We start from the raw sequence: 15,713 nt of genomic DNA, 5'->3' as shown, positions 1-15,713 counted from the left end.
CCGCCCATTCCTTCAGATGATTCATGGCTGCAGCAATCCATGATGATAATCCTGTGGCTAGTCCTGCGTCCACTCTGGTAGAATTTACTGTGACAATGGCCACTCTCAGCTGCTCCATCGTAGTATCGAATTCTCCAGTCCAATTACCTAAAATATAGCTCGACAATTGTTTAGACAGATTTGCAGCACAGGAAAAATTCTCATGTTGTATGCTAGTGACACAAAGTCCAGCATACTTTCATTGACAGCCAGGTTGAGCGATTTGCCATAGGGTATCAATTTGCTCCTGCAAGAGGTCAATCCTCTGATTGAACACCATCAAGCTTCCTTTTAGTTGAGCATTAATTCCTTTATGTACAACTAAGGCATGAGCTACATTGGCTAAATGATTATTCAGGGTCTGAGCAGTCTGCCCAGTATGACTCATGGCTAATGCCCTGGTGGTAGCTCCAACAGCCGCCAATGAGATGGTAGTAACAATGGTGGCTGTAGTTCCAAGATCCCTTTTCTGTCTGAAGAGAGTCATAGCATGAGGGGCATCAATGGGCACAGGCAAAAAAGCAAGTATCATTACCACAATTACTTGGCTCTATCTGGCTAATAATGAATAAAAATGGGGGATATAAACAAACAGGTGTGGGCTTATAGGAAATATTATGAGAAGCCTTAACCCCTCGTTGGAACATCCTGCGTCAGTTCTAGAACTAGCAGTGGTGGTGTCCGAGGTCTGAGTAGGTTCAGGAGACCATTGCCCCCAGGGGCGAGAAGTGCTCCATGCCAATTGACTAACTCCATGTTTTCCTCCAATTTTGAAAGTCATTTAAGGTTCTTAAATTATTTTTTCCCTTTTTTTTTTTTTTTTTTTTTTTTTGCCCTTGGTATCAATACTTAAGCTTATTTAATAATTTTTTTTTTTTTTTTTTTTTTTTGCTGTTTATTCAGGAACATTGAACAATCCTCGGACCCGGGGGAAAGCCAGCCCACAGCTTAAATAGCCTCTGGGTAGCCAACCCAGGCGTGCCATGGGGGCAATGCAGATAGGTCCACATACATGGAAGCAAGCCAGATCCTCGGCCTTAGCCAAATGTGGAGTTGTTCGTGACAGAGAGCACTCACCATCGGGAAGGTGGAAGGCGGAAACCAGCTCCATCTTTAAGGCATAGCATTCCGCAGCTCTCTACAGTTCCCCCTTTTTGTTTTAGACGCATCAGGCAAGAGTAGAGGTCTGATCTCTGATATTAGAAATAAATTGGGACTTTGTACAGATGTTCATTTAGGTGTCATCCACCCAAAGAGCATCAGACCCATCCTATACCTTTTTCTCAGAGGCGGGACCTGGGGCATCAACCCGCATGCAATCACACATGCTCTTCTCTGGGTCCAAAGCGGCTGACCCTGAGTGCAGTGCTTAGCCTCGCATCCTGAGCGTATCATTTTAGCTTTTTATGGTATCCAACCATGCTTGGGGAGAATGTCCTGCTTCAATGGCTGTAAAGGCCTGAATGATCATGGCTGCATCACACTGTTGTGAGACTCTAATCTTGCATATATACCACAGGCAAACCAAGGAGACCAACACCAGAAGGCCTGCTAACACTCCCATGCCCGCCCATTCCTTCAGATGATTCATGGCTGCAGCAATCCATGTTGATAATCCTGTGGCTAGTCCTGCGTCCACTCTGGTAGAATTTACTGTGACAATGGCCACTCTCAGCTGCTCCATCATAGTATCGAATTCTCCAGTCCAATTACATAAAATATAGCTCAACAATTGTTTAGACAGATTTGCCAAGTTGAGCGATTTGCCATAGGGTATCAATTTGCTCCTGCAAGAGGTCAATCCTCTGATTGAACACCATCAAGCTTCCTTTTAGTTGAGCATTAATTCCTTTATGTACAACTAAGGCATGAGCTACATTGGCTAAATGATTATTCAGGGTCTGAGCAGTCTGCCCAGTATGACTCATGGCTAATGCCGAGGATTGTTCAAGGTTTCTGAATAAACTGCATTGAAAAAAAAAAAAAAGAATATCGCATTAGGCTTATCTAATATAAGTGTGAATTTTAAAAATTATTAAATAAGGAAGACGGGGGAGGGGCAAGATGGCAGCGCCGGGAGGACTCTCATTCTGAGCAGCAGCACAGTAGAATCAGCACAGTGAACAGCAATCAGAACTCTCGGCCATAAAACACAGTCATTGTGTTTCCCAGGTGAGAGGATACCCCAAGGTGGGGGATTCAATCAGCTTTTAACTCACCTGGCTAAACCACGGAAGAGATACCAGTTCCCCCAGAGGCTTGGCTGCAGGCCGCCAGCCCCAGCCCCAGCCCAGAGCCACAAGCCAGTGTCTCTGGTCAAGGTCCCAGACTGAACCTTGGGCACCACACTATCAGAGACTGGAATTTTCAGTCGAGAGATAACCCCAGGGTACAGGAAACGATTGGGACCGGCCTTAGGTCACCCAGACATCCCCTAGAAAAGACTCGGGCGGGTTCCACGGGCACCCCAGGAGCCAGCCCGGAGCCAGAGCCGGGGACCCAGGTTCCGGCACAGAGCCCTGCCTGCCTGCGCACCTGATTCGCCGCCGGAGATAGAAACGGCGGGTCTGATCTCAGAGCACTCAGCTCACCCCCAACCTGAAAAGGTCCCCGGAAAATTACCCAGCTTAGGGAGCCACTCAGGCTCCCAAAAGCCGCAAAGGCAGACACAGGCAGTTTCTGCACACCAGACAGCTGGCAGAGACTGAGCCGCCATCACACAGCTGTGCTCCAGGCACAGGCAAATTTCTGTGGCCAGCCAGCTGGCGGACACTGAGCACTGTGCACCAGGGCAAAAAAAGACACTAGGAGTCCTTGTCTCCAGAGAATCCACGGGGAAGGAAGGAAACTGTACTGATCTAAATCACCCAATCCTTTCCTAGAAAAAGTCTAGCAGTCTAGTGGGGCCGAGGCGCCAGCACTCAGCTGTGCTCCAGACACAAGCACAAACAGTTGAGGCGCGCCTGATGTCCAACTGGGTCACAGCAGCTGATCATTAAATTTGCAACAAGAAACCCAGAAACAGGGCAGCTGCCCTCAGGACTTCCCTGGGTGAGAGGAGAACCCTCTCGACTAACAAAGACCACAGTTACCACTCAGGTCTATATCCCTGAGGTGAGCAACTCCTGAAAAAACACCAGCCATCCAGGGACTATACCCAAAAAGCTGAGAAGACATCCTTCAGGAAAAACCAGCTTTCTGCAAAGGGGATTCTCTCCATCACAGGATCCCCAGGAACCACCAGAAAATAATCCCAAACTCCTAAGATAACACAATGGGTAGAGGCCAGCGTAAAAGCTCAAGCAACAAAAGACAGAGCAATATGGCATCTCCAGAACCCAGTTACCCAGGGGCAAGTAGCCCTGGACACCCCACCATAACTGAAATCCAAGAAGATGACCTAACAAGTATGCTCATGAAGATGATAACAGAGGAAACAAATAAGATTCATAAAGACATAGAGGAAGATAAACTCAAACAGAATATTGCCATCCGTAAAGAAATAGAGGAAGCTGCAGCCAAACAGTTTATGGCCTTTAGAAAGGAAATGCTTAAAACACTAAATGAAATGATAGAAACAGAGTTGAAGGAACTAAAAGAAAAACAGGAAAGTACAATCAGACAGGTGAAGGAAGTAAACAAAACAACTCAAGACCTGAAGATAGAATTGGAAAAATTAAAGAAAACACAAATGGAAGAAATAATGGAAAGGAAGAATCTAGGGAAGAAAACAGGAACTACAGAGGTAAGCATAACCAACAGACTAAAAGAGATGGAAGAAAGAATCTCAGGTGTAGAACATACAATGGAAGAAATCGATATATCTGTCAAAGAAAATGTTAAATCCGAAAAATTCTGACACAGACCGTCCAAGAAATGCAAGACAATATGAAAAGACAAAACCTAAGAATAATAGGTATAGAGGAAAAAGAAGACTCCCTTCTCCAAGGCCCAGAAAATATTTTCAACAAAATCATTGAAGAAAATTTCCCCAAGCTAAAGGAGAGGCCAATTAGAAAACATGAGGCCTACAGAACACCCAACAAATTTGACCAGAAAAGAAAATCCTCCCGCCACATAATAATCAAAACAGTAAGTATACAGAACAAAGAAAAAATACTAAAAGCTGCAAGGGAAAAAGGCAAAGTAACATATAATGGCAAACCCATTAGAATCACACCTGACTTTTTAACAGAGACTATGAAAGCCAGAAGGGCCTGGACGGATATCATGCAGACCCTAAGAGAACACAGATGTCAGCCCAGGCTACTATACCCAGCAAAACTCTCAGTCCTCATAGATGGAGAAAACAAGATATTCAATGACAAAAACAAATTTCAACAATATCTACAAACAAATCCAGCATTACAGAAGACACTGGAAGGGAAAATACAACCCAAGAAAGCTAGCTACATTCAAGAAAACACAGGAAATAAATAACCTCACTTCAGTAAAACAAAAAGCAACCAAGCACACAACCAGATGACCACAGCCAACATCAAAATCAAGAGATCTAACAGCCACTGGTCATTAATCTCTCTCAACATCAATGGACTCAACTCTCCAATAAAAAGACACAGATTAACAGAATGGATACGTAAACAAAACCCAGCAATCTGTTGCATACAAGAAACACACCTAAGACACAAAGATAGACATTACCTGAGGGTAAAGGGTTGGAAGACGACTTTCCAAGCAAACGGACCCAAGAAGCAAGCAGGAGTAGCCATTCTAATATCTGATAAAATAGACTTTCAACCAAAATTAATCAAAAGAGATGGGGAAGGACACTTCATACTCATCAAGGGAAAATTCCACCAGGAAGACATCACAATCCTGAACATCTATGCCCCAAATACAAGGGCACCCACATTTGTGAAAGAAACATTGATAAAATTTAAAGCACATATAGATCCACACACATTAATAGTGGGAGACTTCAACACCCCACTCTCAACAAAGGACAGGTCAACCAAACAGAAATTAAACAAAGAAACAATGTCTCTGACAGAGGTCATGAATCAAATGGACCTAACAGACATTTACAGAACTTTACACCCAAACACAAAAGAATTTACCTTCTTCTCAGCACCTCACGGAACCTTCTCCAAAATAGACCACATAGTGGGTCACAAAGCAAGCCTCAACAAATACAAGAAGATTGAAATAATCCCATGTATCTTGTCTGATCACCATGGAATAAAGCTGGACCTCAACAATAACAGAAATAACAAAAAGCCTACACACACATGGAAACTGAACAACTTGTTACTAAATGACAGCTGGGTCAGGGAAGAAATAAAGAAAGAAATTAAAGTCTTTCTAGAAATCAAGGAAAATGAAGACACAACATACCCGAACTTATGGGACACAATGAAAGCAGTGCTAAGAGGAAAGTTCATAGCACTAAGTGCCTTCAAAAAGAAATTCGAGACAGCTCATTCAAGCACCCTAATGGCTCACTTAAAAACCCTAGAAAAAGAAGAAGCAGACACACCAAGAAGGAGTAGACGGCTGGAAATAATCAAACTCAGGGCTGAAATCAATCAATTGGAAACAAATAAAACAATTCAAAGAATCAATGAAACCAAGAGCTGGTTCTTTGAGAAAATCAACAAGATCGACAAACCCTTAGCCAGGCTAACTAAAAGGCAGAGAGACACCACCCAAATCAACAAAATCAGAAATGAAAAGGGGGATATAACTACAGACACTGAGGAAATCCAAACAATCATTAGGACTTACTTCAAAAGTCTATATGCCACAAAATTTGAAAATCTAAATGAAATGGACAATTTTCTTGATCGATTTGACTTACCAAAGCTGAACCAGGACCAGGTAAATCAACTAAATAGACCTATATCCCCCAAAGAAATAGAAGCGGTCATCAAAAGTCTCCCATCCAAAAAAAGCCCAGGACCAGATGGCTTCAGCGCAGAATTCTACCAGACCTTCAAAGAAGAGCTAACACCAATTCTCTTCCAACTATTCCACAAAATAGAAACAGAAGGAATATTACCAAATTCATTCTATGAAGCCACAGTCACCTTGGTACCTAAACCTCACAAAGACTCAACAAAGAAAGAGAATTTCCGGCCAATCTCCCTTATGAACATTGATGCAAAAATACTTAATAAAATACTTGCAAACCGAATCCAAGAACACATCAAAGATATTATCCACTATGACCAAGTAGGCTTCATCCCAGGTATGCAGGGGTGGTTCAATATACGGAAATCCATCAATGTGATCCACCATATTAACAAACTGAAAGAAAAAAACCACATGATAATCTCCCTAGATGCTGAAAAAGCCTTTGACAAAATCCAACATCCATTCATGTTCAAAGTATTGGAGAGATCAGGGATACAAGGCACATATCTAAACATAGTAAAGGCGATATACAGCAAGCCTATAGCCAACATCAAACTGAATGGAGAGAAACTTAAAGCAATCCCACTGAAATCAGGGACAAGACAAGGCTGCCCACTCTCTCCATATCTCTTCAACATAGTGTTGGAAGTCCTTGCTAGAGCAATAAGACAGTTGAAGGAGATCAAGGGGATACAAATTGGAAAGGAAGAAGTCAAATTATCACTATTTGCAGATGATATGATAGTATACGTGAGTGACCCCAAAAACTCTACCAGGGAACTCCTACAGCTGATAAACACCTTCAGCAAAGTGGCAGGATACAAAATTAACTCAAAAAAATCAGTAGCCCTCCTGTATACAAAAGACAAAAGGGCTGAGAAAGAAATTAAAGAAACAACACCCTTCACAATAGCCACAAATGACATAAGGTACCTCGGAGTAACCCTAACCAAGGAAGTCAAAGACTTGTATGAAAAAAATTTCAAATCTCTGAAGAAAGAATTAGAAGAAGATATGAGAAGATGGAAAGATCTCCCATGCTCATGGCTTGGTAGGATTAACATAGTAAAAATGGCCATCTTACCAAAAGCAATCTACAGATTCAAGGCAATGCCCATCAAATTACCAACACAATTCTTTACAGACCTGGAAAGGAAAATTCTCAACTTCATATGGAATAACAAGAAACCCAGAATTGCTAAAACAATCCTCTACAATAAAAGATCTTCTGGAGGTATCTCCATCCCTGATCTTAAGTTGTACTATAGAGCAACAGTTTTAAAAACTGCATGGTACTGGCATAGAAACAGAATGGTGGATCAATGGAACCTAACAGAGGACCCAGAAATAAACCCACACACTTATGGACACCTGATCTTTGACAAAGACGCCAAAACCATACAATGGAAAAAAGATAGCATCTTCAACAAATGGTGCTGGTCTAACTGGATGTCTACATGTAGAAAAATGAAAATAGATCCATACTTGTCACCCTGCACAAAACTGAAGTCCAAGTGGATCAAAGACCTCAACATAAAACCAGACACATTAAATCGGCTTGAAAAAAAAGTGGGAAATACCCTAGAACTCATTGGTACAGGGGGAAACTTCCTGAACAGAACACCAACAGCACAGACTCTAAGAGCAACAACCAATAAATGGGACCTCATGAAACTGAAAAGCTTCTGTAAAGCAAAGGACACCGTCATCAAAACAAAGCGACCACCTACAGACTGGGAAAGAATCTTCACCAACCCTTTATCTGACAGAGGACTCATATCCAGTATATATAAAGAACTAAAGAAGCTGAAAAGCAGCAAACCAAGTAATCCACTTAAAAAATGGGGAACAGAGCTAAACAGAGAATTCTCTGTAGAGGAATACCGAATGGCAGAGAAGCACTTAAAGAAATGCTCAACCTCATTAGCCATTAGGGAAATGCAAATCAAAACAACCCTGAGATTTCACCTTACACCCATGAGAATGGCCAAGATCAAAAACTCAAGTGACAACACATGCTGGAGAGGTTGTGGAGAAAGGGGAACCCTTCTCCACTGCTGGTGGGAATGTAAACTTGTACAACCACTCTGGAAATCAATCTGGCGCTTTCTCAGACAACTAGGAATAGCGCTTCCTCAAGATCCAGCCATACCACTACTGGGCATATATCCAAAAGAGGCTCAAGTACACAAAAAGGACATTTGCTCAACCATGTTTGTAGCAGCTTTATTTGTAATAGCCAGAAGCTGGAAACAACCCAGATGCCCCTCAACTGAAGAATGGATGCAGAAATTGTGGTACATCTACACAATGGAATATTACTCAGCAATGAAAAATAAGGAAATCATGAAATTTGCAGGTAAATGGTGGGATCTGGAAAGGATCATCCTGAGTGAGTTGTCTCAGAAGCAAAAAGACACACATGGTATATACTCACTCATATAGACATACAACATAGGACAAACCCACTAAAACCTGTGCATCTAAAGAAACTAAGCAAGAGAGAGGACCCTAACTAAAACGTCCAATCCCCATCCAGAAAGGCAAAGAGGATGGACATCAGAAGAAGAAGAAAACAGGAAACAACCTAGGAACCTACCACAGAGGGCCTCTGAAAGCCTCTGCCCTTCAGACTATCAAAGCAGATGCTGAGCCTGATGGGCAACTGTTGGGCAGAGTGAACGGAATTTTAGGTAAGAACTGGGAAATAGTAAGAGCTGGAGAGGACAGGGTCTCCACAAGGAGAGCAACAGAACAAGAAAATTTGAACATAGGGAACTTCCCAGTGACTCATACTCCAACCAAGGACTATTCATGGAGATAACCTAGAACCCCTGCACAGATGTAGCCCAGGGCAGTTCAGAGTCCAATTGGGTTACATAGTAATGTGAAGAGGGACTGCCTCTGACATAATCTGATTTGCCTGCTCTTTGATCACCTCCCTCTGGGGGGGGGGTGCAGCCTTACCAGGCCACAGTAGAGGACAATACAGCCACTTTTGATGTGAACTGACAGACTAAGATCAGAAAGGAGAGGAGAACCTCCCCTATTAGTGGACTTGGGGAGTGGCATGCAAGCAGAGGGAGGAGGGTGGGTGGGATTGGGATGGGAGGAGGGAGGGACTTATAGGGGGATGCAGAATGAATAAAGTGTAATTGATGAAAAATTAAAGAAAAAAAGGGAAAAAAATAATTTAAGAACCTTAAATGACTTTCAAAATTGGAGGAAAATATGGAGTTAGTCAATTGGCATGGAGCATGTGTCGCCCCTGGGGGCAATGGTCTCCTGAACCTACTCAGACCTCGGACACCAGCACCGCTAATCCTAGAACTGACGCAGGATGTTCCAACGAGGGGTTAAGGCTTCTCATAATATTTCCTATAAGCCCACACCTGTTTGTCTATATCCCCCATTTTTATTCATTATTAGCCAGATAGATCCAAGTAATTGTGGTAATGATACTTGGTTTTTTTTAAGCCCCAATGCTAGTAAAGTTAGGTATGCCCTGGTTACTCGCATGCCTCACTGGGTGCCTATGCCCATTGATGCCCCTCACGCTATGACTCTCTTCAGACAGAAAAGGGATCTTGGAACTACAGCCACCATTGTTACTACCATCTCATTGACGGCTGTTGGAGCTACCACCAGGGCATTAGCCATGAGTCATACTGGGCAGACTGCTCAGACCCTGAATAATCATTTAGCCAATGTAGCTCATGCCTTAGTTGTACATAAAGGAATTAATGCTCAACTAAAAGGAAGCTTGATGGTGTTCAATCAGAGGATTGACCTCTTGCAGGAGCAAATTGATACCCTATGGCAAATCGCTCAACCTGGCTGTCAATGAAAGTATGCTGGACTTTGTGTCACTAGCATACAACATGAGAATTTTTCCTGCGCTGCAAATTTGTCTAAACAATTGTCGAGCTATATTTTAGGTAATTGGACTGGAGAATTCGATACTACGATGGAGCAGCTGAGAGTGGCCATTGTCACAGTAAATTCTACCGGAGTGGACTCAGGACTACCCACAGGATTATTAACATGGATTGCTGCAGCCATAAATCATCTGAAGGAATGGGCGGGCATGGGAGCGTTAGCAGGCCTTCTGGTGTTGGTCTCCTTGGTTTGCCTGTGGTATATATGCAAGATTAGAGTCTCACAACAGTGTGATGCAGCCATGATCATTCAGGCCTTTACAGCCATTGAAGCAAGACATTCTCCCCAAGCATGGTTGGATACCATAAAAAGCTAAAATGATACGCTCAGGATGCGAGGCTAAGCACTGCACTCAGGGTCAGCCGCTTTGGACCCAGAGAAGAGCATGTCTGATTGCATGCGGGTTGAAGCCTCAGGTCCCGCCTCTGAGAAAAAGGTATCAGACGGGTCCGATGCTCTTTGGGTGGATGACACCTAAATGAACATCTGTACAAAGTCCCAATTCATTTCTAATATCAGAGATCAGACCTCTACTCTTGCCTGATGCGTCTAAAACAAAAAGGGGGAACTGTAGAGAGCTGCGGAATGCTATGCCTTAAAGATGGAGCTGGTTTCCGCCTTCCACCTTCCCGATGGTGAGTGCTCTCTGTCACGAACAACTCCACATTTGGCTAAGGCCGAGGATCTGGCTTGCTTCCATGTATGTGGACCTATCTGCATTGCCCCCGTGGCACGCCTGGGTTGGCTACCCAGAGGCTATTTAAGCTGTGGGCTGGCTTTCCCCGGGGTCCGAGGATTGTTCAATGTTCCTGAATAAACTGCATTGAAAAAATAAAAAAATAAAAAAAAAAAATAAAAAAAAAAAAGAGATGGGGAAGGACACTTCATACTCATCAAGGGAAAATTCCACCAGGAAGACATCACAATCCTGAACATCTATGCCCCAAATACAAGGGCACCCACATTTGTGAAAGAAACATTGATAAAATTTAAAGCACATATAGATCCACACACATTAATAGTGGGAGACTTCAACACCCCACTCTCAACAAAGGACAGGTCAACCAAACAGAAATTAAACAAAGAAACAATGTCTCTGACAGAGGTCATGAATCAAATGGACCTAACAGACATTTACAGAACTTTACACCCAAACACAAAAGAATTTACCTTCTTCTCAGCACCTCATGGAACCTTCTCCAAAATAGACCACATAGTGGGTCACAAAGCAAGCCTCAACAGATACAAGAAGATTGAAATAATCCCATGTATCTTGTCTGATTATCATGGAATAAAGCTGGACCTCAACAATAACAGAAATAACAAAAAGCCTACACAAACATGGAAACTGAACAACTTGTTACTAAATGACAGCTGGGTCAGGGAAGAAATAAAGAAAGAAATTAGTCTTTCTAGAAATCAATGAAAATGAAGACACAACATACCAGAACTTGTGGGACACAATGAAAGCAGTGCTAAGAGGAAAGTTCATAGCACTAAGTGCCTTCAAGAAGAAATTCGAGACAGCTCATTCAAGCACCCTATTGGCTCACTTAAAAACCCTAGAAAAAGAAGAAGCAGACACACCAAGAAGGAGTAGACGGCTGGAAATAATCAAACTCAGGGCTGAAATCAATCAATTGGAAACAAATAAAACAATTCAAAGAATCAATGAAACTAAGAGCTGGTTCTTTGAGAAAATCAACAAGATCGACAAACCCTTAGCCAGGCTAACTAAAAGGCAGAGAGACACCACCCAAATCAACAAAATCAGAAATGAAAAGGGGGATATAACTACAGACACTGAGGAAATCCAAACAATCATTAGGACTTAATTCAAAAGTCTATATGCCACAAAATTTGAAAATCTAAATGAAATGGACAATTTTCTTGATCGATTTGACTTACCAAAGCTGAACCAGGACCAGGTAAATCAACTAAATAGACCTATATCCCCCAAAGAAATAGAAGCGGTCATCAAAAGTCTCCCATCCAAAAAAAGCCCAGGACCAGATGGCTTCAGCGCAGAATTCTACCAGACCTTCAAAGAAGAGCTAACACCAATTCTATTCAAACTATTCCACAAAATAGAAACAGAAGGAATATTACCAAATTCATTCTATGAAGCCACAGTCACCTTGGTACCTAAACCTCACAAAGACTCAACAAAGAAAGAGAATTTCCGGCCAATTTCCCTTTTTTTTTTAAATTTTCATCAATTACACTTTATTCATTCTGCATCCCCCCATAAGCCCCTCCCTCCTCCCCTCCCAATCCCACCCTCCCTCCTCCCTCTGCTTGCATGCCACTCCCCAAGTCCACTAATAGGGGAGGTTCTCCTCTCCTTTCTGATCTTAGTCTGTCAGTTCACATCAAAAGTGGCTGTATTGTCCTCTACTATGGCCTGGTAAGGCTGCTCCCCCCCAGAGTGAGGTGATCAAAGTGCAGGCCAATCAGATTATGTCAGAGGCAGTCCCTCTTCCCATTACTATGTAACCCAACTGGACTCTGAACTGCCCTGGGCTACATCTGTGCAGGGGTTCTGGGTTTTCTCCATGAATAGTCCTTGGTTGGAGTATGAGTCTCTGGGAAGTTCCCTGTGTTCAAATTTTCTTGTTCTGTTGCTCCTTGTGAAGACCCTGTCCTCTCCAGCTCTTACTATTTCCCAGTTCTTACCTAAAATTCCGTTCACCTGCCCAACAGTTGCCCATCCTGGCTCAGCATCTGCTTTGATAGTCTGAAGGGCAGAGGCTTTCAACATGGATTGCTGCAGCCATGAATCATCTGAAGGAATGGGCGGGCATGGGAGCGTTAGCAGGCCTTCTGGTGTTGGTCTCCTTGGTTTGCCTATGGTATATATGCAAGATTAGAGTCTCACAACAGTGTGATGCAGCCATGATCATTCAGGCCTTTACAGCCATTGAAGCAGGACATTCTCCCCAAGCATGGTTGGATACCATAAAAAGCTAAAATGATACGCTCAGGATGCGAGGCTAAGCACTGCACTCAGGGTCAGCCGCTTTGGACCCAGAGAAGAGCATGTGTGATTGCATGCGGGTTGATGCCCCAGGTCCCTGAGAAAAAGGTATAGGATGGGTCTGATGCTCTTTGGGTGGATGACACCTAAATGAACATCTGTACAAAGTCCCAATTTATTTCTAATATCAGATATCAGACCTCTACTCTTGCCTGATGCGTCCAAAACAAAAAGGGGGAACTGTAGAGAGCTGCAGAATGCTATGCCTTAAAGATGGAGCTGGTTTCCGCCTTCCACCTTCCTGATGGTGAGTGCTCTCTGTCACGAACAATTCCACATTTGGCTAAGGCTGAGGATCTGGCTTGCTTCCATGTATGTGGACCTATCTGCATTGCCCACGTGGCATGCCTGGGTTGGCTACCCAGAGGCTATTTAAGCTGTGGGCTGGCTTTCCCCAGGGTCCGAGGATTGTTCAAGGTTCCTGAATAAACTGCATTGAAAAAAAATTACACTTTATTCACTTTGTATCCCCCCATAAGCCTCTCCCTCCACCACTCCCGGTCCCAACCTCTCTCCCCCTTCTTCACACATGCCCCTCCCAAAGTCCACTGATAGGGGAGGCCCTCCTCTCCTTCCTTCTGATCTTAGTCTATGTGATCACATCAGGAGTGGCTGCATTGTCATCTTCTGTGGCCTAGTAAGGCTGCTCTCCCCTCAGAGGGACGTGATCAAAGAGCAGGCCAATCAGTTTATGTCAGAGGCAGTCCCATTTCCCATTACTATGGAACCCACTTGGACACTAAACTGCCAATGGCTACATCTGTGCAGGGGTTCTAGGTTATCTCCATGCATGGTACTTGGTTGGAGTATGAGTCTCTGGAAAGACCCCTGTGTTCAAATTTTCTGTTTCTGTTGCTCTCCTTGTGGAGCTCTTGTCCTCTCCAGATCTTACTATTTCCCACCTCTTTCATAAGATTCCATGCACTCTGCCCAACAGTTGGCCTTGAGTCTCAGCATCTGCTTTTATAGTCTGCGGAGCAGAGCCTCTAGAGGCCCTCTGTGGGAGGTTCCTAAGTTGTTTCCTGTTTTCTTCTTCTTCTGATGTCCTTCCTCTTTGCCTTTCGGGATGGGGATTGAGCATTTTAGTCAGGGTCCTCTCTCTTGATTAGTTTCTTTAGATGTACAGATTTTAGTAGGTTTATGCTATGTTATATGTCTATATGAGTGAGTAAATACTGTGTGTGTCTTTCCGCTTCTGGGACAGCTCACTCAGGATGATCCTTTCCAGTTCCCACCTTTTACCTGCAAATTTCATGATTTCCTTATTTTTCATTGCCGAGTAATACTACACTGTGTAGATGTACCACAATTTCTGCATCCATTCTTCAGTTGAGGGGCATCTGGGCTGTTTCTAGCTTCTGACTATTACAAAAAAAAGCTGCTACAAACATGGTTGAGAAAATATCCTTATTGTGTACTTGAGTGTCTTTTGGATATGTGCCTTGGAGTGGTATGGCTGGATCTTGAGGAAGCACTATTCCTAGTTGTCTGAGAAAGCACCAGATTTCCCTCATGACTAAGAGCATTGAGCATTTATTCAGGTGATCAGATTGCCTGCCACTGAGTCCATGTCAGAGACAGTACCTGTTCCCCTTACTATGAAACCCACTTGGAGACCAAGTGCATCCATTTTTAAGTCAATCCGTAGCTGTTGTAGTAAAGGTCAAGTAAGTGTATCATGATTCCTACATATTTGTTCCCTAATCATTACACTTTCTTCCCCCAGAATCATACATCTTCTAAATTATTCTCTTTCATAACATTATGCTTTCCCATCACAAGATTCTTAACCGAAGCCTTTAGGTTATTATTCAACAAATATAAAATTAATGCTCACTGTTTGTGAGGCATAGGTGCAATGTTAGGAAGTCACAGTCTCTGTCCTCAGAGAACTCTCAGGCCAAGGGAAACATGTGCAGCCTCTTGAACTTAGCCTGACACAATAGCCAAGTAGATTCTAAATGTTGACCACAGTACTCTTGAGTAATTATATAAAACCTACAGACAAATCACCTAGAACTAAAAGGTGAATTCTAACAGGAGGTATTATTAAACTCATGAAGAGATTCAGTTGCAACAGTAACAAGTCTCAGGAATAACTGTCAGCACTTCCAGGACCAATGTTCCTGGTATTTTAACAACCTCTCTATGAGAGAAGAGGATGGGCTAGTTCTTTTAGGATATCAGGGCATGGGATTGGTAAGTCAGACAATGAAAACGTAGCGAAAATTGCTCTGATCTTATCATCAGCCTACAACTTCTTTTCTCTATGCAGGCTATCTGACATGTTTTGAAAACTGGAGGCTATTTTGATGACAATATTATGCTTTGAACCACACATTTTTCTAGTGTCTCTCTCTCTCTTTTTTTTTTTTTTTTAATGCTGGTAGAGGGGTTAGAGGCAGGGTTTCCCTGTGTAGCGTTGGCTGTTCTGGACTCACTTTGTAGATCAGGTTGACCTCAAACACACAACAATCCACATGTCTCTGCTTCCTAGAAAGCTGGGATTACAGGCACTTGCTACCACACACAGCTACATTAATCTAGTCTTATTTTTTCAGAAATGGTTTAAAATATAATATTTACTCCCAGTAAAACTATGCACATCACATTCTGATGACATAATACTGAAATAGAGAATCAGGTAAATAAATATTAGAAAAAGAAGCCATTATATGGATCAGAAACATCTACAGAAGTACAAAAAATTAACATTCTTTTAGGAGAAATGATATTTCTATTTCTCAACTTTGAGCAAGAAAAGATAAATACAGACACATGGAGTCCCTAATCTCAAAGACATGGACGCAAATAATCTCAATTA

The sequence above is a fragment of the Meriones unguiculatus genome, chromosome 21 (assembly GCF_030254825.1).
Source record: "Meriones unguiculatus strain TT.TT164.6M chromosome 21, Bangor_MerUng_6.1, whole genome shotgun sequence".
NCBI lineage: Eukaryota > Metazoa > Chordata > Mammalia > Rodentia > Muridae > Meriones > Meriones unguiculatus.
This window is presented reverse-complemented; position numbering follows the sequence as displayed.